The sequence below is a fragment of the Ranitomeya imitator genome, chromosome 3 (genome assembly GCF_032444005.1).
Source record: "Ranitomeya imitator isolate aRanImi1 chromosome 3, aRanImi1.pri, whole genome shotgun sequence".
Taxonomy (NCBI): domain Eukaryota; kingdom Metazoa; phylum Chordata; class Amphibia; order Anura; family Dendrobatidae; genus Ranitomeya; species Ranitomeya imitator.
Genome location: NC_091284.1, coordinates 508,605,088 through 508,630,880, shown reverse-complemented (window position 1 = coordinate 508,630,880; position 25,793 = coordinate 508,605,088).

The following is a 25,793-nucleotide window of genomic DNA, read 5'->3' as shown; positions in this document are numbered from 1 at the left end:
TTTAGCAACAAAAAAGAACCCTGCTCCCAACGGTGAAGAAGATGGCCGAATATGCCTTTTCTCCAAAGACTCCTTAATATAGCTCCGCATGGCGGCATGTTCAGGTACAGACAGGTTGAAAAGTCGGCCCTTAGGAAACTTACAGCCTGGAATCAAATCAATAGCACAATCGCAGTCCCTGTGCGGTGGAAGGAAACTGGACTTGGGCTCATCGAATACATCCTGAAAATCAGACAAAAACTCCGGAATTTCAAAAGAGGAAGAAGGGGCGATAGACATCAGAGGAACATCATTATGAACCCCCTGACAACCCCAACTAGTCACAGACATGGACTTCCAATCCAAAACAGGATTATGTACCTGTAACCATGGAAACCCAGCACGATAGCATCATGCAAATTATGCAACACCAGAAATCGACAATCTTCCTGATGGGCTGGCGCCATGCGCATGGTCACCTGTGTCTTATTTTTAGCCAAGGGTGTAGCATCAATGCCCCTTAAAGGAATAGGGTTCTGCAAAGGCTGCAAGGGAAAACCACAATGCCTAGCAAAGTCAAAGTCCATTAAGTTCAAGGCGGCACCTGAATCCACAAACGCCATGACAGAAAATGATGACAATGAACAGATCAAGGACACAGATAACAGAAATTTAGGTTGTACAGTACTGATGGTAAATGAACTGGCGATCCTCTTTGTCCACTTAGGGCAGACAAAAATGACATGGGAAGCGTCGCTACAATAATAACACAACCTATTGAGACGTCTGAAACCTTGTCATTCTGTTTTAGACAGCATCCTATCACACTGTATAGGCTCAGGAATTTTTTCTGAGGATAATGCCATAGCGCGCACAGTTCTGCACTCCCGCAAGCGCCGGTCAATCTGAATGGCCAGAGACATAGAATCACTCAGATTGGAGGGTGTGGGAAACCCCACCATAACATCTTTAACGGATTCAGAAAGACCCTTTCTGAAAATTGCCGCCAAAGCATCATTATTCCATTTAGTCAACACAGATCATTTTCTGAATTTCTGACAATACAATTCAGCCGCCTCTTGCCCCTGAGACAGGGCCAACAAGGTCTTCTCAGCTTGATCCACCGAATTAAGTTCATCATACAGTAATCATAACGCCTGAAAGAAGGAGTCTACATTAAGCAAAGCAGGATCCCCAGATTTCAGGGAAAATGCCCAATCCTGTGGATCACCATGCAGCAGGGAGATGATGATTTTAACCTGTTGAATGGAATCACCAGAGGATCGAGGTTTCAATGCAAAAAACAGTTTACAGTTGTTTTTAAAACTCAAAAATTTGGACCTGTCACCAAAAAACAAATCAGGAGTAGGAATCTTCGGTTTTAAAGCCGGAGTCTGAACAATGTAATCAGAAATACCCTGTACCCTAGCAGCAAGCTGGTCTACACGAGAAACTAATTGCTGAACATTCACACTAGCACAAGGCTCTTCAGCCACCCAGAGATTAAGAGGGAGGAGAAGACAAAGTAGACTGAAGAAAAAAAAATGGCTCAAGACCTTTCCTCCCTTCTTCTGAGATGCATTTAACTCATTGTTGGCCAGTTGTACTGTTATGATTAGGTGGCCTTGGGGCAGCATGAAAACCTTCACTGGAGTAGGTGGTAACTATACTGACCGCAAACCCTGATCTTATCACCGCAACTAGAAGTAGCCGTGGGGTGTGCCTAACAAAACCTAGACACCTCGACACAGCCGGAGGACTAAATTCCCCTAAAGATGGAAATAGGAAACTATCTTGCCTCAGAGTAGACCCCCAAAGGATAGGCAGCCCCCCACAAATAATGACTGTGAGTTGGAGAGGAAAAGACACACGCAGGCAGAAAACAGGCTTAGCAAAGGAGGCCACTTCTAGCTAAATAGAAAAGGACAGGACAGGACACTAAGCGGTCAGCATAAAAATACTACAAAAATATCCACAGCAGAAAATACAAAACTCCACCACCTAACTAAAGATGTGGAGAGTATATCTGCAACTCCAGAGAATCCAACCAGACTGAGAAAAACAACTGACACAGTCTAAGCTGGACAAATAGAAACAAAAGATCAGCACTGAAAATAAGCACACCGCATGTGTGCTTCAGAAAATCTTGCTGAACTGGCAGATAAGCAGGAGAGGCCAGGCAGAGATCCAACACTTCCAAAGAAACATTGACAACTGGCCAGGACTAAAGAGTCCTGCAAAGCTAAATAGCCCAGTCAGAATTGCAATTAGCGGATACACCTGTCCAAGACTGTCCAGAGACAACTGCATTACCATCTACAACCACCGGAGGGAGCCCAAAAGCAGAATTCACAACAAGAGGGGTATTGATTACAGTTTGTGTTCGTTATGCCACCTGTGGTATTCGGTCAGAAAGGACCGACGCTGCTTTAAGGGGTCCTCTGGGGTGATGTTATGGCAACTAGATGGTATAACTTCCCACAGGGGAAGTATATCCCCAGGGCTCCCCGTGTGTAGATGGAAGATGGTGAATAGTGCAGTAAAGAATGAGAACACAGGTTTGCAGTCTCTTTACCTGGTTTACTGAAGACTGCAGGCAGCCACAGTTCAGGGCACCAGATCACAGGACAGGCAGGGTCCGGCCGGCTTGGAAGCGAATCCAGAGTCCCCTTTACCAGGTGGAGTTAAAAGCCTTCCTCATAGCGCAGTGGTATTGTAGTCCCTTACTGCCTATGGCTTCTGATAAGGTCCTCACAGTTCTCTCTGTCCGCCATAAAGGTGGGACACAAACCCTTATGGCAGGTGACTCGAGCCTTTTCACAGGGTGTTTATCACAACCCAGGCTCTATGTGTCACTTTGCCTCCTGGGTATTGGAGCAGACAGGTGATGTGTAATCCAGCTGTCCCGCCGGTTTCTGCTGTCAGTCTTAGGGTCCCTCACAACCTCGGTGTTCTGACTACCGGTAATCTGCGCCAGCCAGGGAGGTAGGTAATACACTGCTCTGCTCCACTGGTGTCACTCTCCTGTGATTTGCTCTTTTACACATTTTCCACAAGCTGTCCTTTCCTTCCTAATTCTCTTTCTTTTGGAACTCTGGCTACACGGCTCCTTCACTCCTTCCGACAATCAATGTGTGACTGCTCTCTTCTCTATCCTCTGACAGATTGACTAATTCCTAACTCTCCCTTTCCCTCCAGACCAGGATGTATTTATAGGGGAGTTCACCCTTAATCAGGTTTAGAGCACCCCCTTCTGGCCTGGAGTGTGAACATGCTGTGCGTATTGTGGTTACCTGATAAAAGAGATCCTTTATCACTTCCAACCGTGACATCACTCTCCCCGTGAGGAAAGCAATGCCATTGTGACGACCAGGACCCTGGGGCATCACATTTGCCTTTTTTGCTGGTGCATCACACTGTTTACTCATGTGCAGTCTATGATATATTAGTATACCCAGGTCTTTTTCACATGTGCTGTTGCTTAGTTCTATTGCTCTCATTCTATAGATGTAATTTTCCTTTTTCTTGTCCTTTTTCTTGCCCAGATGTAGAATCTTGCATTTCACCCTGTTAAAAACCATTCTATTAGTCGCTGCTCATTATTCAAGCTTATCTAGATCCTTCTGAATCCTTTCTCTGTCTTTTCTATTGTTAGCTATCCTAGATTTGAACCATCTGCAAATTTGATTAGTTTACCTTTAGTTCCCTTATTGAGATCATTTATAAAAAAATCTTGAACAACACTAGGAAGGACAGAGCCTTGTAGTACCCCAGTTTAAACACTCTTCCAATTGGATATGCAACTATTTCAAATGAAATGTTCCTTTTTTTTCTGATGCATTTCCATGCACCCTTTCTCACTCCAAAAATAGTGTATGGTGCATGGTTTATTATTTTTCTTGTCTTCCTTCTACATATCAACAGGATTATCATGTGGCCCTCTCCAATTTTTTGAGGGCCATCAGGTGGCCCTCATCCTCAAATTTAATTTCAGGACTACACATTTTATTTTAAAAAAACACCATTCAGTTTGAAGGTGGGAGCATGACAAGCACGGTCATCCATATGACCTAGCTTCCTGTCCCACTTTGCAGGGAGGCATGGGACAACACTCTTGAAGCCAGAACAGTGCGAACAGGTGGTCGGTTAGATGGCAGATAATATTTCCAGTATGTTTCCCAGCTCCACCCTGTCTTCCACATGGTTCAGTCTCACTAGCCAAGAGTCTGGACCACATAATCCTCAAGCTGATTCTCCTTCTTCCCACCAGGACGAGCACAGAAGACAAGTGATCCCACACTTGGACATTTCGAGGAACAAGTTTTTACATTTCCATTTATTGATTTCAGCCTCTTGCCCTGCATGTTTCAAGAGGGGCATGAGGAGATCATGTGTAGTGATGCACACATATTTGAGTAGCCACAGTCAGAAAAAGACTACGGTGTGCAATGGTATCTAGTGTCTCAAACGCTCAATGATGATGATTGGCACTCTTAAAAGCACCATAAATAAAAGGAGGAAACCCGAGCTCCTGCCAAATAAGCCCAGAAATACTCAGTGCTCGCCGAGTACACCAAGCATAATGATACTCGGGTGAGAACCGATTAGTGGCAAACACGTTCGCTCATCACTAGTTATTATTACTAGTAGATTGAAGATGGTGAAATTCAAGCTGTTTACTTTGCTATGTGTTGGAGTAAAGAATCTTTTACGTGAGCACAACTGCACAAACGAGGGTTTGTGTTGTGAATTCTGCTCCTGGGCTCCCTCCAGTGGTTGTAAGTGGCACTTTTGTGAGTTCTGCTCTTGGGCTCCCTTTTGTGGTTTCAAGTGGTATGGCTGCTCCTTGGAGTTAGCTGTATTCAGCTGTCTCCACTTATCGTCTCCTCTCTCGCCTATTTAAGCCTGGCTGTTCCTTCAGCTAGTGCCACTTGTAAATGGTTCCTGGTTGGATTCACATCTCTTTGGAGTTCCCTGTTTTCCTGACCAGTTCAGCAAAGCTAAGTTTTTGCTTACTTTTTCTGTCCATAGTTTGTGGACTTATCCATTCTGTGCTTTCTTGTTTGTCCAGCATTATCAGTTTGAATTATTTTCTGTCTTGTTGGAAGCTCTGGGAAGCAGAGTGACCCTCCACACCTTTAGTCAGGTGTGGAGATTTTTTGTTTACTCTGCGTGGATTTTTGTAGTGTTTTATACTGACCGCACAGTGTTCCATCCTGTCCTATCTATCAAGCTAGACTGGCCTCCTGTGCTCATCCTGGTTTCATTCTGTGTATGTCTTTTTCCTCTCCACTCACAGTCATTATTTGTGGGGGGCTAATCTATCCTTTGGGGATTTTCTCTGAGGCAAGATAGTTTTCCTGCTTCTATCTTTAGGGGTAGTTAGCTCTTAGGCTGTGACGAGATGCCTAGGGAGAGTTAGGAGCATTCCACGGCTGCTTCTAGTGTTGTGTTTAGCTTAGGGTCTGCGGTCAGTACAGTTACCACTTCCCTCAGAGCTCGTTCCATGTTGCTCCTAGACCACCGCATCATAACAGTACAAGTGGCCAAAAATGAATTGATTGCATCTCAAAAGAAGGAAAAGAAAGTTCTGAACCATTCTTTTTTCTGTGCTCTAGTTTGTCTTTTTTTTTTTCTTTCCTCTTGATATCTGGGTGGCTCAGGATATATGCTTTGGCATGGATGTTCAAGGTTTGTTTTCTTGTGTGGATCAACTTGCTGCAAGAGTACAGAGCATCCAGGACTATGTTGTCCAGACTCCGGCTTCAGAGCCTAGAATTCCTACTCCTGATTTGTTTTTTGGGGACAGATCCAAGTTTTTGAACTTTAAAAATAACTGCAGATTGTTTTTTGCTTTGAAACCCCGTTCTTCCGGTGATCCCATTCAGCAAGTTAAAATCATTATATCCTTGCTGCATGGTGACCCTCAGGACTGGGCATTCTCCCTTGAATCAGGGGATCCGGCATTATTGAATGTTGATGCATTTTTTTTGAAGCGCTCGGATTATTGTACGACGAACCTAATTCTGTGGATCATGCAGAAAAAACCCTGTTAGCCCTGTGTCAAGGTCAGGAAGAGGCAGAGTTACACTGCCAGAAATTTAGAAAATGGTCTGTGCTCACTAAATGGAATGAAGAGGCTCTGGCTGCTATTTTCAGAAAGGGTCTTTCTGAAGCCCTTAAAGATGTTATGGTGGGCTTTCCTACGCCTGCCGGTTTGAGCAAATCTATGTCTCTAGCCATTCAGATCGATCGGCGTCTGCGCGAGCGCAAAGCTGTGCACCATATGGCAGTATCCTCTGAGCAAAGTCCTGAACCTATGCAATGTGATAGGATTTTGACTAGAATAGAACAGCAGGAATTCAGACATCAGAATAGGCTGTGTTTCTACTGTGGTGATTCTGCTCATGTTATCTCTCATTGCCCTAAGTGTACTAAGAGAGTCGCTAGGTCTGTTACCATTAGTACTATACAGCCTAAATTTCTCTTATCTGTAACCCTGATTTGCTCATTGTCGTCCTTTTCTGTCATGGCATTTGTGGATTCAGGCGCTGCCCTGAACTTAATGGACTTAGGATTCGCCAGGCGCTGTGGTTTTTCCTTACAGTCTTTGCAAAGCCCTATTCCTTTGAGGGGTATTGATGCTACACCCCTGGCCAAGAATAAACCTCAGTACTGGACACAGATGACTATGTACATGGCTCCAGCACATCAGGAAGATTGCCGTTTTCTGGTGTTGCATAACCTGCATGATGTTGTTGTACTAGGTTTCCTATGGTTACAGGAACATAATCCGGTGCTGGATTGGAAAACTATGTCGGTGACTAGTTGGGGTTGTCAAGGGGTACATAGTGACGTTCCTTTGATGTCAATTTCCTCTTCCCCCTCTCCTGAGGTTCCTGAGTTTTTGTCAGATTTCCTGGATGTATTTGATGAGCCCAAGTCCAGATCCCTTCCTCCGCACAGGGACTGTGATTGTGCTATTAATTTGATTCCTGGTTGCAAGTTCCCTAAGGGCCGACTTTTCAATCTGTCTGTGCCGGAGCATGCCGCCATGCGGAGTTATGTTAAGGAGTCTTTCGAGAAGGGGCATATTCTGCCCTCTTCATCACCTTTGGGAGCGGGTTTCTTTTTTGTTGCTAAGAAGGATGGCTCCTTGAGACCCTGTATTGATTATCGTCTTCTTAATAAAATCACGGTCAAATTCCAATACCCCTTGCCCTTGCTTACGGATTTGTTTGCTCAGATTAAGGGGGCTAGGTGGTTTACTAAGATTGACCTCCGAGGGGCATATAATCTTGTTCGTATTAAACAGGGTGACGAATGGAAAACTGCATTTAATACGCCCGAAGGCCACTTTGAATATCTTGTGATGCCATTTGGGCTTTCTAATGCTCCATCTGTGTTCCAGTCTTTCATGCATGATATTTTCCGCAATTATCTTGATAAATTCATGGTCGTATATTTGGATGATATTTTGATTTTTTCCGATGATTGGGAGTCTCATGTGAAGCAGGTCAGGATGGTGTTCCAGATCCTTCGTGATAATGCTTTATCTGTGAAGGGCCTTCAAAATTTTTTGGGCTTTGCTAATTTCTATCGCCGTTTCATTGCCAACTTTTCCAGTGTGGTTAAGCCCCTTACTGATTTGACGAAGAAAGGCGCTGATGTAACGAATTGGTCCTCAGAGGCTGTTGAGGCCTTTCAGGAGCTTAAACGCCGATTTACTTCTGCCCCTGTGTTGCATCAGCCAGATGTTTCTCTTCCTTTTCAGGTTGAGGTCGACGCTTCTGAGATTGGGGCAGGGGCTGTTTTGTCTCAGAGGGAATCTGATGGTTCTTTGATGAAACCGTGTGCTTTTTTTTCCAGAAAGTTTTCACCTGCGGAACGCAATTATGATGTCGGCAATCGGGAGTTGTTGGCTATGAAGTGGGCGTTTGAGGAGTGGCGACATTGGCTTGAGGGTGCTAAACACTGCATTGTGGTCCTGACCGATCATAAGAATCTGATTTACCTCGAGTCGGCCAAGCGGCTTAATCCTAGACAGGCTCGATGGTCCCTGTTTTTCTCCCGTTTTGATTTTGTGGTCTCGTATCTTCCAGGATCTAAGAATGTTAAGGCTGATGCCCTCTCTAGGAGTTTTTCGCCTGATTCTCCTGGAGTCCTTGAGCCGGTTGGCATTCTTAAGGAGGGGGTGATTCTTTCTGCTATCTCCCCTGATTTGCGGCGGGTGCTTCAGGAATTTCAGGCTGATAGGCCTGACCGCTGTCCAGTGGGGAAGCTGTTCGTTCCTGATAGATGGACAAGTAAGGTTATTTCTGAGGTTCATTGTTCAGTGTTGGCTGGTCATCCTGGGATTTTTGGTACCAGAGATTTGGTTGCTAGGTCCTTTTGGTGGCCTTCCTTGTCGCGCGATGTGCGTGCTTTTGTGCAGTCCTGTGGGACTTGCGCCCGGGCCAAGCCTTGCTGTTCCCGCGCTAGTGGGTTGCTTTTGCCTTTGCCGGTCCCTGAGAGGCCCTGGATGCATATTTCCATGGATTTTATTTCGGATCTTCCTGTTTCCCAGAAGATGTCTGTTATCTGGGTTGTTTGTGACCGGTTCTCTAAAATGGTCCATCTGGTACCTTTGCCTAAGTTGCCTTCCTCCTCGGATCTGCTTCCATTATTTTTTCAGCATGTGGTTCGTTTGCATGGCATTCCGGAGAATATTGTCTCTGACAGAGGTTCTCAGTTTGTCTCTAGATTTTGGCGGGCCTTTTGTGCTAGGATGGGCATTGATTTGTCTTTTTCTTCGGCGTTTCATCCTCAGACTAATGGCCAAACTGAGCGAACTAATCAGACCTTGGAGACCTATTTGAGATGCTTTGTGTCTGCTGATCAGGATGATTGGGTGGCTTTTGTTGCCGTTGGCCGAGTTTGCCCTTAATAATCGGGCTAGTTCGGCTACTTTGGTTTCACCTTTCTTTTGTAATTTTGGTTTTCATCCTCGTTTTTCTTCTGGGCAGGTTGAGCCTTCTGATTGTCCTGGTGTTGATTCTGTGGTGGACAGGCTGCAGCAGATTTGGACTCATGTGGTGGACAATTTGACGTTGTCTCAGGAAAGGGCTCAACGTTTTGCTAACCGCCGTCGGTGTGTTGGTCCCCGGCTTCGTGTGGGGGATTTGGTTTGGTTGTCTTCTCGTCATGTTCCTATGAAGGTTTCCTCCCCTAAGTTTAAGCCTCGGTTTATTGGTCCTTATAAAATTTCTGAAATTATTAATCAGGTGTCTTTTCGTTTGGCTCTTCCAGCCTCTTTTGCCATTCATAATGTTTTCCATAGATCTTTGTTACGGAGATATGTGGTGCCCGTTGTTCCCTCGGTTGACCCTCCGGCCCCTGTGTTGGTTGAGGGGGAGTTGGAATATGAGGTTGAGAAGATTTTGGATTCTCGTTTTTCGAGGCGGAGGCTTCAGTATCTTGTCAAGTGGAAGGGGTATGGCCAGGAGGATAATTCTTGGGTTGTTGCCTCCGATGTCCATGCCACCGATTCGGTTCGTGCTTTTCATTTGGCTCATCCTGATCGGCCTGGGGGCTCTGGTGAGGGTTCGGTGACCCCTCCTCAAGGGGGGGGGGGTACTGTTGTGAATTCTGCTCCTGGGCTCCCTCCGGTGGTTGTAAGTGGCACTTTTGTGAGTTCTGCTCTTGGGCTCCCTCTTGTGGTTTCAAGTGGTATGGCTGCTCCTTGGAGTTAGCTGTATTCAGCTGTCTCCACTTATCGTCTCCTCTCTCGCCTATTTAAGCCTGGCTGTTCCTTCAGCTAGTGCCACTTGTAAATGGTTCCTGGTTGGATTCACATCTCTTTGGAGTTCCCTGTTTTCCTGACCAGTTCAGCAAAGCTAAGTTTTTGCTTACTTTTTCTGTCCATAGTTTGTGGACTTATCCATTCTGTGCTTTCTTGTTTGTCCAGCATTATCAGTTTGAATTATTTTCTGTCTTGCTGGAAGCTCTGGGAAGCAGAGTGACCCTCCACACCTTTAGTCAGGTGTGGAGATTTTTTGTTTACTCTGCGTGGATTTTTGTAGTGTTTTATACTGACCGCACAGTGTTCCATCCTGTCCTATCTATCAAGCTAGACTGGCCCCCTGTGCTCATCCTGGTTTCATTCTGTGTATGTCTTTTTCTTCTCCACTCACAGTCATTATTTGTGGGGGGCTAATCTATCCTTTGGGGATTTTCTCTGAGGCAAGATAGTTTTCCTGCTTCTATCTTTAGGGGTAGTTAGCTCTTAGGCTGTGATGAGATGCCAAGGGAGAGTTAGGAGCATTCCACGGCTGCTTCTAGTGTTGTGTTTAGCTTAGGGTCTGCGGTCAGTACAGTTACCACTTCCCTCAGAGTTCGTTCCATGTTGCTCCTAGACCACTGCATCATAACAGGTTTGCTGCTGTGCCGACACAGGGTGGAGTAGAGTGAACATAACAAGCTGCTGGACTATGAGAGAGGTGCAGGTAGGGATGTTATGTTGGATTGAGAAAGATGGGATGTGCTTGATATGTAAGATCAGTCAAAAACCGCAGGCATGTCCAATTCTGTATCAGCTGACAGGCTTTTAATCACCCCAACTGTAGGGGTAAACAAAATGGAGGTTCTTCGGCCTGTATGACAACACTTGCCATGGTGAGGGAGGAGGAAGAGTCAGAAGATGGGGTTGATAGGGTGGACGGTGGTTGGTGAGACCCACTAGTCTGCATTTTAGCACAATGACATTCCCAGATTAACGCATGTTGATCGAGCATGTGCCAGTTCATGCATGTAGTACTGAAATTATTTTTTTTTTTACTCTACTAGGTCTTTTTTTTAAATTTGACATCTAACATCTTTTTTTTATTTTTGACGGTCTGAAAATAAGACCCAAGATAGCCAACAGCAGAACCTCGAACGCTGCTGTCCAATGTCAGAGTTAGGCCTCAGGATGCATTGGTTGTCATGGTTGAATAGCTCTGTGTCTACGTACCCTCCTTGTCTTCCTCCTCCTCCTCCTCTAGTGAGCTACTCAGCTGCATGCCTCTGGGTTTACACCAAGTGTGATCTACTACCTCATCGTCATCCTCTCTGTTCTCCCAATCCTCCCCCTGAGAGTCACCCTCCTCCTCTTCCTGCCTTGACAGCACAGTACAGTCTGCGGGCAACTCAAATATCTGAGTCTCATCACAAATGGATCACCTTCACCCAAAGGGGTTAACATCTGTTGACGAGGGTTTCGTTTATGCTCAGACAAAACTTTGTCCGGCCATGGATAAAAGTGAGAAAAAATGTAGCCATCGGTGCAGATGATTTCCTCCTCTTGCATCTTTAGAGTACACTTCCTATGCCCATGGCATACAATGTATGAAGAGATCTGCAGACATCTGTGGTTCCCAACAGTCTGTTGGGCGCTTGGAGAGTTGTGATGTGGGGAAAAAAAGGTTGGGGTGCCAACACTTAGGACTGTACTGTGTGTGATGTTCAGGTGGAGGAAGAGGAGCAGAGGCCATTTGATGCAGCGCTTGCCATCTACTGGAGCACATGTTCTTTCTGACCCTCATCTACAAAGCATACTTTTGTACAGCTGCCAAAGAAAGGAGCAGAGTTGCCCATTCAGTAACTGAAGTTGTAAAAATACTGTGCAAATTCTGACTGCAGCAAAACAAATTGACTTCTCATCCCTCATATCATACCAGTCTCACAACCCTAAACAGCTATTCAGTACTTTCAATTCTTTTGCTGTGTCCACCAGTTCCCTCTCCCTCCCCTCTCATCTCAGCTGAATACTTTCCTCACCACCGGTGAACTGGACACAATAACGTCCCACCTCATTCCAAACTTTACTACAGTCTTCATCAGAAGCATAACCTACCTCTTCAACCTGTCACTAGCAACTGGTGTCTTCCATCCTGATTGAAACATACCTTGATCACACCCATTCTCAAAAATCCCACCCTTGACTTATCCTCTGTGTCTACCTACTGCCCCATATCATTTCTCCCTTATGCCACCAAACTACTTGAGCAATATGTTCATTTTGAACTGTCCTCCCACCTCTCCTTTTGCTCCCTGTTTGACTGCGTACAGTCTGACTTCAGACCACACCATTCCACTGAAACTACCCTGACTAAAATCACCAATGACCTACTAACCGCCAAATGAAAGCGATGTGAGTTTGTCTTCTTCCTTCTCCTGGACCTGGCATCTGTCTTTGACACAGTGGACCATTTCCTCTTACTACAGACTTTCTGATCTGTTGACATTACAAACTTGGCCCTCTGTTGGATCTCCTCGTACCTAACAGACAGGACATTCAATGTTTCCCACTCACACACCACCTCCTCATCTTGCCCCCTATGTGTCAGTGTCCACCAAGGTTCAGTTGTAGGACCGGGAAATATGTTTAGAGGGCGCACTTGTGCTCTCCCTCCCTCTTATATGGACTGCCCGCATCAGCCTAAGGTATTCCCAACCTATAGCTGGGTGACACCTTTTATTTAAGACTTCTCCTCCAATATGGAGGTGCCTGAGCTACAGTACATTGTTAGTTTGCATGCTTGCTAGTTGTCAGGTTCCCCAGATCCGCCTGACTGCTTGTCTACCCTGTACCCATCTGCTCTTACCTGTCTGTGCCAATCTGCTTGTACCTGTCGGCGCTCTGTCCATCAGCCGGCCCATATTGCATCTGCCAGCACCCATCTGTCTAACATCAGGTCCAACCCACACCTGTCAGTGCTTTTCTGTTCTGTCCCTACAGTGCCTGCCTGCATTTTTCATCCCTTCTTTGGGCCATAGCAGCAAAGCCACTGTAGGGGTTCAGCTGCCACATTCTGTAGGTCAGCCATGGAGTAGCACCTGGTGCCACCACTTTGTACCTCCTTGGGTGGAAGTTTTCGCCTGCTGCCACTTGTCTGAGTAGGGATTTGGTAGGCCACCTTTCTACACATCTTCCATGCATTCAGAAGGATATGGAACAGTGATTCTACCACTTTGTCCATTACAGTCTCCATCCGCTGGGTTGGCTGTAGTGGAAGAGGTGTCGGTCCCTGCTATACTAATTCTACTTTATTGCAATTGATTCCACTTTGTTGGTGTCTGCCACTAATTTTTACAAATGTGTAGACTCCTGGTTGGGTCTCCTTCATGTGTGTTTCCTGTAGCAGTAGGCCTCCATGACCATCAGGCCTCCACTTCCTTGGACTCAACTACCCATGTTACTGTTCTTAAATTTTTCTGAAAATGGTGGCCAACAAAAATGATATTTGTGCCACCTGAGTGTGGATCAGCATGAAAGCAGGTAAAGGTGCTGCATATGGTACCAGGGCTCCCAGCACAGGAGGACTACACCCATCCTTCACCTACCTCTTCTTACTGTGACGCTAAATTGAAAGCTGCAAATGCTGTCCCAATCTAAAATGCCAAAATTCACAAAATTTAGATACTTCTGAGTTTCACAAATATTTTGTGACTTATTAACCCCTTCTCGACCTTTGACTTATAAGTACATCATAGGTCGTTTTCCCCATTTTATGCAGCTCCGACGTTGAGCCCACAGCTTTACCAGCTGATTTGATCAGCTGTCATGTACACCTAACAGTGAAATCCATATCCACCCACAGCTTTAACATGTTAAATGCTGCTGTCAATGTCTGAAAGTGGCATTTAACATGATTACACTGGAAATGCATCACGTCACGTGATTACGGAGCGCAGAGCCCCGTACTTGTCATAGCAAATGATCATTTTTGGTACACATTGCTGTGCTGAAGCCCTGTTATGTGTATCACAAGTCATCAGATGAGCACAGCTTCAAGTCTACTAAGGAGATTATTGAAGCAAGTAAAAAGTAGAAAAAAAAAATTTCAAAATATTTCCAAAATTTTGAAAAATATAAAAGTTCAAATCACTCTCCTTTTGCCCCATTTAAAATAAAACAATGAAGAAGAAAAAATACTCATATTTGGTATCGCTGCATTCAGAAACACCTTATCTATCAAAACATAAAAAGACTTATTCTGATCGGTAAATGGAGTAACGAGAACAAAGTTAAACATGCCAGAATTCTTTTTTTTTTTGCAATAACAGGCAATCAAAACATTGTACAGTGTTAGGCATCGAGTTCCTGCTGCTGCTCAGTGGAATCTCGCACCATGACCGCTGTGATCTCCCATTCTTCTCCAGCCGAAGTGGAGCCTGCTCAGCAGAGACGTCGGTACCAGCGCCTGGCCAGTACAGGCACTGCACATTTGGTTACTACTGCCCTTCCAGGTTCAGCCATTATAACTAGTGCTGTTCGGCGGCAAGCAGGCACTCCTGGGACTAAGTCCTGCTTTTCCCCTCCTGAGCATGCCCAGGGGAAGACCTCTAATTGGAGGTCGGGAGTCACATTCTCAGGTCCTGTAGCAGCTCCTATTGGTCCACTAGGAAGGTCCTGAACTGCTACAGCTATAAAAGGTTTGCATGGCCGCACAGCCATGTGCTAGTATCATTTGTGTTTGGCAGTTGCCAGTGGATACTCTGCCACATTGTATATAAGTGGTGTAAGTCTGTTTAGCTTTGGAGCTGTACACTCAGGCAGACAGCTAGCGTCAGTGGGGGCAATTAGCCTTGGCTTAGCATCTGGTTCCTTCATGTGTGCGGTTAGCACAGAAGAGTTCCAGAGCAAGCACAACTTTTAGTTAGGGTTTTAGTCCCTGTGTACAGCGCAACTCTGTAAGGCAACAGAGCTGGCTTTCATTTCAGACAGGGTGAAGTTTAACCCACGTGTGAGCTGAGTGTCCATCCGCAATTACTTGCAGCAGGTATCTTTGCATGGTGGAAGTCGAGCTGCGAACGCACCTCGTATCTATCACCCTATTACTTGGTGCATTCCACTAGCCCTAACAGTATACTAGCGCCAGGGTCTGGCTAGTAATGGCGGACGAACAGCAACTGCTGCGGTACATCCAGCAGCTGGAGGGCAGGTTGGCGGCTCTCGAGCACACAACCTCAGCTGTGGATGTTTCCGCCGTAGCTGTTCAGGCTGCAAGCGTGGCTGCAGCAAGTTTGTCCACTGCCACCCCTGTTCCGACCTTATCTCGCCTCCCACTGCCATATAAATACTCTAGTGCATCTTGTAGGGGTTTCGTTAGCCAGTGCGCAATACACCTCGACCTCCTGGCTGCATGTTTTCCAACAGAGCGGGCAAAGGTGGGATTCGTTATATCTCTTCTGTCGGACAGGGCGTTGGAGTGGGCTACGCCACTGTGGGAGCGTGGTGATTATGTGGCACAGAGTGCTCCGCTGTTCTTGAGCACTCTGAAACAGGTCTTTTTGGGACCTTGAGTCACCCATGATATGGCATTCCAACTGTTGGCATTGAAGCAGGGCTCGTCCATGGTCAGCCATTTTGCCATCCACTTCCGGACGTTAGCATCTGAGCTGGAGTGGTCGGATAAAGCCCTCATCCCTGTATTTTGGAGGGGGCTGGCTGACCATGTGAAGGATGCTTTGGCCACTAGGGAGATCCCCGCCACCCTGGAGGAGCTAATATCCACTCGCATTGACCTTCATCTTAACGAGCGGAGGTTAGAACGAGCCCAGTGTAGGCAGAGGTTTCGGCTGGCTCCCACCTTCACCAAACCTTTGGAATCTCCGGTCCAAGCGCCCGAGTCACATGAGGCCATGGAGGTGTCACGAGCGGGATCTAAGTCCCGGACCACTCGTGCACTCAAGGACTGTCATGTCTGCCGGCAGTCAGGACATCTTGCCACCAGATGTCCCCAGCGGTCGGGGAAACGTCAGCATCTAGTGGTAGTAGGTGGAGGCACACTAGAGATGGCGACATTTGCCTCCAAACTGTCCTTTAAGGGGACAGTTACCATAGGCTCATCCACTCATTCGGTAGAGCTTTGCGTGGATTCCGGGTTGGAGGGCAATTTTATGTCATCTGCCTTTGCCCAATGACATGCAATACCGCTGGTGATGCTCGCCAAACCAGTGACCGTATGAGTGGTGAATGGGTCGACACTGCCTTCACACATAACACACCAGACCATCCCATTTACTCTATCTATGTCGCCATCTCATAAGGAGATTATATCTCTGCTCATCATTCCTGAGGGAATTGATGAGGTCCTGTTTGGGATACCTTGGCTACGGTACCACTCCCCTCATATTGAGTGGTCCACAGGCAGAATTTTGGGATGGAGTGAATCTTGTGGGGGTAGATGTCAGAGGGAATGCATTCAGGTTGCTACTACTGAGGTACCCGCAGATCTTTCCTCTCTCCCTAAGCAATATTGGCCCTTTGCAGACGTGTTCTCCAAAAGGGCTGCAAAGACCCTTCCACCACACCGCCCCTATGACTTTCCTATTGACCTCTTGCCTGGTGCTGAGCCTCCTCGGGGTGGAGTCTACCCGTTGTCTCTCCCAGAGACTGAGGCAATGTCTCAGTACATCCAGGAGAATCTGGCAAGAGGATTCATTAGAAAGTCTGTCGCCTGCAGGGGCTGGGTTCTTCTTTGTGCAGAAGAATGGAGAATTACATCCATGTATAGATTACAGGGGTCTTAACGCCATCACCGTTAAGAACAAGTACCCATTGCCCCTGATATCTGAGCTTTTTGATAGGCTTCGGGGAGCAAGGGTGTTTCCTAAACTAGATCTGCGGGGTGCTTACAACCTGATTCGCATCCGTGAGGGGGATGAATGGAAGACGGCTTTTAACACCACGGATGGGCACTATGAATACCTGGTGATGCCCTTCGGGCTCTGTAATGCCCCAGCCATTTTCCAAGACTTTGCGAATGATATCTTCCGGGATATGATCTCCACCTCGGCTGTAGTCTACCTGGATGATATTCTCATCTACTCTCCAGATATAGACTCCCATCGGAGAGATGTTTGCAAAGTCTTCGACCTCTTATGGGCAAATTCCCTCTATGTCAAGTTGGAAAAGTGTGTTTGAGCGGGAGTCTGTGCCTTTCCTGGGCTATATCATCTCGGCCCAAGGATTGGCTATGGATCCCGCCAAGCTACAGGCTGTGATGGACTGGCAGGAACCCCATTCTCTCAAAGTGGTGCAGCACTTTATAGGGTTCATCAACTATTATCGCCAGTTCATTCCCTACTTCTCAACTTGGTAGCTCCTCTGGTTGCCCTCACCAAGAAGGGAGCTAATCCCAAATTGTGGTCGGAGGAGGTCTCCATGGCCTTCCTCTCTCTCAAGTCACACTTCGCTGGCGCTCCCATTTTACATCACCCCGATTTTGATAAACCATTTATCATGGAGGTTGATGCCTCTTCTGTTGGTGCTGGAGCAGTCCTCTTCCAGAAGGATGCTCAAGGTCGGAAGCATCCTTGCTTCTTCTTCTTCTCCAAGACCTTCACACCGGTGGAGAGGAATTATTCCATCAGGGATAGGGAGTTGCTAGCAATGAAGTTGGCCTTTTCAGAGTGGAGACACCTCCAGGAGGGGGCTCGTTTTCCCCTTCAAGTTTTCACCAACCACAAAAATTTGGTGTATTTGCAAACCGCCCAGCGGCTAAACTCTCACCAGGACAGATGGTCCCTGTTCTTCTCCCGGTTCCACTCTACCCTCCATTTTCTCTCCTGGGAGAAGAACACTCCTGCTGACACTCTCTCCCGCTCCTTAGTGTCATCAGAGGAAGAGGAGCCTCAGCTTATTGTCCCTTCAGAGAGCCTGAGAACTGTAGCTTCAGTTTCGCTAGAGTCTGTGCACCAGGCAAGACTTTCGTTCCATCTAATTTGTGACCGGAGGTTCTCTCTTGGGCTCACTCATCCAGGGTGGTTGGACATTTTGGGTCCAAGAGGACATCTGAGCTTTTGGCGAGGACATACTGGTGGCCGCATATGGCCCGTGATGTCGGGGACTATATTCGAGCGTGTGTCTCCTGCGCCAAGAATTGGTCTCCTCGGTAATGGCCTGCTGGGCTACTTTACCCCCTGCCAGTGGCAGACAGGCCCTGGGAGATGGTCAGAATGAACATTGTGGTAGGCTTACCCAAGTCTCGCAGCTGCACAGTTATCTGGGTAGTCACCGACCATTTTTCTAAAATGGTGCTCTTGGTTCCACTTCCATGGTTACCTTCTGCACAGGCCTTAGCGACATTGTTCATTAGACATGTTTTCCATCTACATGGCATGCCTGACAAAATTGTCAGTGACCGGGGTCCTCAGTTTGCGTCTCGGTTCTGGGGAAAGCTCTGTCGTTTACTTAGTATTGAGCTGAATCTCTCTTCTGTATACCATCCCGAGACGAATGGGTTGGTAGAGAGTGCCAACCAGTCTCTGGTCACATATTTGCGACATTTTGTCTCCACGAGGCAGGATGACTGGACATGTTTGTTACCTTGGGCGGAATTTGCTTTAAACAATGCCGTAGCCGACTCTATCGGGCAGACTCCATTTCTCCTTAATTACAGCCAACATCCGCGTGTCCCTGTGCCCATGCCCATGTCATCCACCGATTCTAGGGTGGCAGACTGGGCGATGGAGGCACGTGACATTTGGGACCGCACACAGGATGCCATCTGGGCCTTCAAGGAGAGAATGAGGGTTTCTGCTGATGCACACCGGCACCCCACTCCAACCTTTGCTCCTGGCGACTTAGTGTGGCTCTCCGCCCGTAACATCAGGCAGCGAGTTGAGTTGAGTCCACTAAGTTTGCGCCTCGCTACATAGGCCCTTTCAAGGTTCTGGAACAGGTCAACCCTGTGGTCTACCGTTTGGCTATTCCTCCTCGCGTAGGTACTACCGACACTTTTCATGTCTCTCTTAAAGCCCACCTACATGTCCCGGTTTTCTGAGTCATCTGCCGGGACATCGGGTTCATCCACGGATGAGTACGAGGTGAATTCTATCTTGGGGTGCAAGGTAGTATGTGGCAAAAATACTATCTGGTGGATTGGAAGGGCCACGGTCCAGAGGATAGAACCTGGGAGCCTGTGGAGCACATTCGGGATCTGCTGATCATTGTAGCCTTTGAGCGTAGCAAGGCATAAGGAGGGGGGTAATGTTTGGCGTCGAGTTCCTGCCGCTGTACAGGGGGAATCTCGAGCCATGTCTGCTATGGCCTCCCATTCTTCTCCAGCCGCAGTGGAGCCTGCTCAGCAGAGACGTCGGTCCCAGCGCCTGGCCAGGACAGATACTGCACGTTTGGTTGCTGCTCCCCTTCCAGGTTCAGCTATTATAACTAGTGCTGTTCGGCAGCGAGCAGGCGCTCCTGGGACTAAGTCCTGCTTTTCCCCTCCAGAGCAAGCACAACTTTAAGTTAGGGTTTTAGTCCCTGTGTTCCATTGCGACTCTGTGAGGCAACAGAGCTCAGTTTCATTTCACACGGGGTGAAGTTTAACCCACGTGTGAGCTCAGTGTCCATCCGCCATTACTTGCAGCAGGTATCTCTGCACGGTGGACCCCGGGCTGCGAACACACCTCGTATCTATCACCCTATTACTTGGTGCGTTCCACTAGCCCTAACATACAGTATGTACCCCAAAATTATATCAATAAAATGCCAGCTCGTGGTGCAGAAAATAAGCCCTCACCCAGCCCCAAATCCATAAAAATGGAGACGCTGTAGGGAGATGGACCATTTGCTGTGTTCCCCCTGAAAACATCAATGCTACTGAAGTGTAGAATGTGAATAACGTTTTGTTCCTGATATGTTTCTTTGTCACAACAATTGTAATTTCCTTGTGGACTGCAGTGAATTGCCGAAAATACCCTTTTGTGCCATTCTGTCTAATGGCCTGTGGGAAATTCGAAATGGATGTCAGAGGCCTTGGGCACATTCAGCCTGTGAAGCTATAGTGAAAGATGGACTCATGGGGGACAAGTATTGCAGTCTGAATATACTGCTACAAGTAGAGAAGAATATCTTGTACTAGAAAAGATTGCAAGAAGGATACTGTATTCATACCGAGAATCAGGGCTAAAGTTGTGTCTGATATCCGTGGGAAAGATGACAACCTGTTGGGCTTTATACTCTACTAGATGGTGGCCCGATTCTAATGCATCGGGTATTCTAGAATATGTATTTATGTATGTATATAGCAGCCACATAGTATATAGCACAGGCCACATAGTATATAGGAGCCATGTAGTATATAGCAGACAAATACTACATGGCCTGTGCTACATACTATGTGGCTGCTATAGACATACATATTGTAGAATACCCGATGCATTAATACAGGCCACGCAATATATAACAGTGGCCACGCAGTATATAACACAGCCATGTACTATATAACACAGCCCACGCAGTATATAGCAGCCACGCAGTATATAACACAGGTGACGTAGTATATAACACAGGCCACGCAGTATATAACACTGGCCACATAATATATAGCACAGCCCACGCAGTATATAGCAGCCACGTAGTATATAACATTGCCCACGCAGTATATAGCAGCCACGTAGTATATAACACTGCCCATGCAGTATATAACAGTGGCCACGTAGTATATAGCACACAGTATAGAACATAGCCCACGTAGTATATAACACAGCCACGTAGTATATAACACTGCCCACGTAGTATATAACACTGCCCACATAGTATATAACATTACCTATGTAGTATAGAGCAGCCACGTGGTATCTAACACAGCCCACGTAGTATACAGCAGTGTGGGCACCATATCCCTGTTAAAAAAAATAATTAAAATAAAAAATAGTTATATACTCACCCATGGGATCCATCGAAGCTCTGGCGATACGCGCACAGCTGCCGCCATCTTCCGTTCCCAGGATGCATTGCAAAATTACCCAGATGAATTAGCAGTCTCGCGAGACCGATAAGTCTTCTGGGTAATTTCGCAATGCATCGCCGGGAATGGAAGATGGCGGCAGGCGCGTGCGGCTCGGCGGACTACGGAGGGTGAGAGCAGGTTTTTTTTTTATTATTATTATTTTTAACATTACTTTTTTTACAATTGATTCCGCATAGGCAGCATCAATAGTAAAAAGTTGAGGACACACAGGGTTAATAGCAGCGGTTACGGAGTGCGTTACCCATGGCATTACGAGGTCCGTTGCTGCCGGCATTAACCCTGTGTGAGCGGTGACTGGAGGGGAGCATGCAGGCGCCGGGCAGTGACTGCGGGGAGTAAGGAGCGGCCATTTTCTTCCGGACTGTGCCCGTCGCGGCTGTTTTGCTGCAACGAACCAGCGACTTGGATTTCCATGACAGACAGAGGCCGTGACCCATGAATATCCGTGACAGACAGACAGAAGAACAGACGGAAGTGACCCTTAGACAATTATATAGTAGATGCCTGTTTGTAAAGACTGTGATTTGTAAAGTAAAAGTTTGATTGTTTTTATAGAATCTGTGTCCCATGGAGTTATTACTGCTGAGGTTCCAGAATTGGAAAATCTGGAGCCATCGGAGGCCCGTGGGACTAAAGTAAGTGTGATGTACCTAATACACTGCAGTACACCAGGACAGGAACACAAGTTGTCTGTAGGATGCCAGAGTGAGTTGGAACAGAAGCTCGTCCACGTCTACTTCGCTTGTGTATCTTACAACACATTGGATCTTTTTTTTTTTTTCAAAACTTTGCCTTTTTCTACCACTATATAGTAAAATCAAAGGTGTTTTCAAAAATACAACTCATCCTGCAAAAAACAACCCCTCACATGGACATATTGATGGAAAAGTGAAAAGTTATGACTGGCAAGAAGGGGAGCAAAAAACGAAAATGCAAAAATGGAAAATCCCAAAGTTGTGAAGGGGTTAACACCATGAAGGGGTATGACACCAGAGGAAGAAAAAAAATAACCACTCTTGAATAAGAACCCAAATTCAGCACTGAATATGAAACTGAATAAAAAAAAGCAAATAATGTTGCTCTAATGTAATTTGTGCCAAATTCATCACTAAGGAGCAACAATTTATAAATATGGAGTCATGGTGTTTCGAGCATTTTTAACAGCGCTATGACCTGCTTAAAATTTTTTGTGACTATATAGAAAAGCATTCATAAATATGTTGTACTTCACAACAAAAGATTAGTCATGCTCCGTTTTTTTGTCACTTCAAAACATTTATAAATTTGGTGTAGGTATTTACAAGAAGGATATATTTAAAATTGCTGAAAATTCCAGGTAAAAATGCAACGATAAATAAACCTCAGTGACATGTAATTTATTGGATTTTTCACAATTTCATGTGTTTTTTGCTGTGTCAAAGAAAAATTCATTGAGCTCCGGTGTTGGTGAGGCGGTAGCTTCGATAGTGATGAGGCGGCAGTGGTGTTAGTGCAGGCTGTAGGCTTTCCTGAAGAGATGAGTTTTCAGGTTCCGTCTGAAGGATCCGACTGTGGTTGATAGTCGGACGTGTTGGGGCAGAGAGTTCCAGAGGATGGGGGATATTCGGGAGAAGTCTTGGAGGCGATTGGATGAGGAGCGAATAAGTGTGGAGGAGAGAAGGAGGTCTTGGGAGGACCGGAGATCAAGTGAGGGAAGATATCGGGAGATTAGTTCAGAGATATATGGAGGAAACAGGTTGTGGATGGCTTTGTAGGTCAGTATTAGTAATTTGAACTGGATACGCTGAGGGAATGGGAGCCAGTGAAGAGATTTGCAGAGGGGGGAAGCGGAGGAGTAGCGAGGAAAGAGATGGATTAGTCGGGCAGCAGAGTTAAGGATGGACTGGAGAGGTGCAAGGATGTTAGCAGGGAGGCCACAGAAAAGGATGTTGCAGTAGTCAAGGTGGGAGATGATGAGGGTGTGCACAAGCAATTTAGTAGATTGGGGGTTGAGGAAAGGACGGATCCTGGAGATATTTTTGAGCTGGAGGTGACAGGAGGTGGAAAGAGCTTGGATGTGTGGTTTGAAGGACAGGGCAGAGTCGAAGGTTACTTCGAGGCAGCGGACTTCAGGTACGGGGGAAAGCATGATGTCATTGACTGCGATAGATAGGTCAGGTAAGGAAGATTTGTGGGATGGAGGAAAGATGATGAGTTCAGATTTGTCCACATTGAGTTTGAGGAAGCGAGAGGAGAAGGAGGATATGGCTGATAGGCACTCTGGGATTCTGGACAGCAGAGCTGTGACGTCTGGGCATTATGCTGTATAGAGTTTACCTATGGTGAGTGCATTATACTATATAGATTCTGCCTATGGAAAGTGCATTATACTATATAGTGTCTGCCTATGAGGACTGCATTATACAATATAGAGTCTGCCTATGGGGAGTGCTTTATACTATATAAAGTCTGCTTATGGGGAGTACATTATGGTATATAAACTCAGCCTATGGGGAGTGCATTATAATATATAGAGTTTGCCAAAGCAGCGTGCATTATACTATATAGTCTGCTTATAGGAAGTGCATTATACTATATAGAGTCTTTCTATGGAGAGCGCATTATATTATATAGTTTTCCCATAGTGAGTGCATTATACTATATAGAGTCTGCCTATGGGGAGTGCATTATATTATATAGAGTCCGCTTATGGGGAGTGCATTTTAATACATAGAGTCTGCCTATGGGGAGTGCATTATACTATGCAGAGTATGCCTATGGTGAGTGCATTATAATATATAGAGTCTGCCTTTGGGGAGTGCATTATATTATATAGAGTCTGACTATGGGGAGTGCACCAAAGTTAAATGGTGAATTTATGAATGAAAAGTGCAAGAAGAGAATGCCTCACTTAAGAAGTAAATGTTACAATAAAGTAAAGTGTTACAATAAAGTAAGTTCACCATTTAACTTTGGTGCATTTTAGTGTTATTAACATCTATGTACAAGATGGCTTATTTTACATAATAATATTTATTATTTGTTGGCCTCTTTTGAAAATATATTTACCCTTAGATCTCCCAGTTTATTTATTTAATTACCTACTCATCAATTTGTATATAAACTATATTTACAAATTCCAACAATAGGCCAATAGATTTACCTTATTATCATTTTTTGCATAGATACTTGGCATTCTGTGTTTGCAGTTTTTGTCTGTATCCCCCTTTTTAATATGTGATGTACTTATTTTCTGTCTAATAAAAATTACATATTTATTTTTAATACTTTGGCATTTACTTCCATATGTTTGTAGGATGTAAGAACCTATACATATTTGGTGTTTATGAACTCGTAAAGACCTGGAGAATCATAATGCCAGGTCAGTTTTAGCATTTAGTGAACCTAGTAGAAAAGTAAAACAAAAAACAATTTTACTGCACTTGGAATTTTTTTCACATTTTCCAGTACACGATAAGTTAAAACTAGTGTTGAGCGATACCGTCCGTTATTTGAAAGTATCGGTATCGGATGGTATCGGCCGATATCCGAAAAATATCGGATATCACCGATACCGATATCCGATACCAATACAAGTCAATGGGACACAAATATCGGAAGGTATCCTCTATGGTTCCCAGGGTCTGAAGGAGAGGAAACTCTCCTTCAGGCCCTGGGATCCATATTCATGTGTAAAATAAAGAATAAAAATAAAAAATATTGATATACTTACCCTCGGACACACCCTGGTTGTCACCGCTGCAACCGCCATGCTTCCCTTCCTAAGAATGAGCGCGTTAAGGACCTTCGATGATGTCACGGCTTGTGATTGGTCGCTGAGCGGTCATGTATCGGAATGCTCAACACTAGTTAAAACCAATGGTGTCGTTCAAAAGTAGAACTCGTCCCACAAAAAACAAGCCTCACATGGCCATATTGATGGAAAAATAAAAACGATATGGCTTTGGGAAGAAGGGTAGCAAAAAATAAAAATGCAAAGCCGAAAATACCTTCCGTCATGAAGGGGTTAAAGGGGTTGATCCTACTGACAGATTCCTTTTAAGTCAGATGTTCGTAAGTTGGAGACTAAATCATGAAGGGGGTAAAAGGGTTGATCCTACTGACAGATTCCATTTAAGTCAGATATTCATAAGTTGGGGACTAAATCATGCTGTTTGATAAATTTGGTGCATCTTTAAACAGCTTAGGCCTCATTCAGACTTCTGTGATTTTTCACTTATGCCAAAAATAGTATAAGTGACATCAGTGCTTTGGATCTGAGCTTCATCAGTGCTTTTTTCAATGTGTCAGTTTTTACCATCAGTAATTTTCATGTATGAACAAGTGAATTAAAAAGCTTGTCCTATCATTTTCATTGTTAATCACGGACTGCATTTGGACTGCACAATGAGTCACTGATGTGCGGAATTCCAGCGCGATTGCCGGAAGTGCATGTTAAATGCCGCTGTCAGCTGACATATGCCAGGAGATGTGGGCTCACCGCCGGAGCCCACATCAAAGGGAGGGTGTCTGACATCGGCGTACTATTATGCCCGATGTTGAAAAGAGGTTGAGCAGTCTATGTGTGAATGTAGGTCATAAGAAGCTGACTAATGTGATATGTTGATATCTTCAATATGGTATCATATTCCAGTGAAGTCCACGTTTTTCATACATATAAATGAGCTCTTCAGGGCTATGGGTTGGACACTGATCTGCATGAGAGTTTGCCTCTAGAGTTATTTTTAATAAAAGAGAGTTACCAGTGTGAGACAAGTAAGTAACACAATCGAGTAAAACTGAACTTTTTTTTTTCTTGCAAGCACAATTGCTGTAGCTTTCACACCTCTGTTGTATTGCAACAATATTGCAACCCTGTCTGCCTGTGAGATGGAAGTTGAAGCTAAAGCTCACAGTAACCTCAAGATGTGTCAGATATGATCACACACAACTCTGCAGTGAGATCAGGACAATAGAGAGCAGCCATTACACAACATACGTGTAACTCGCCTTTTTCTTTAAAATAATTGCTGAAGTCGGATTCTCATAGAGATC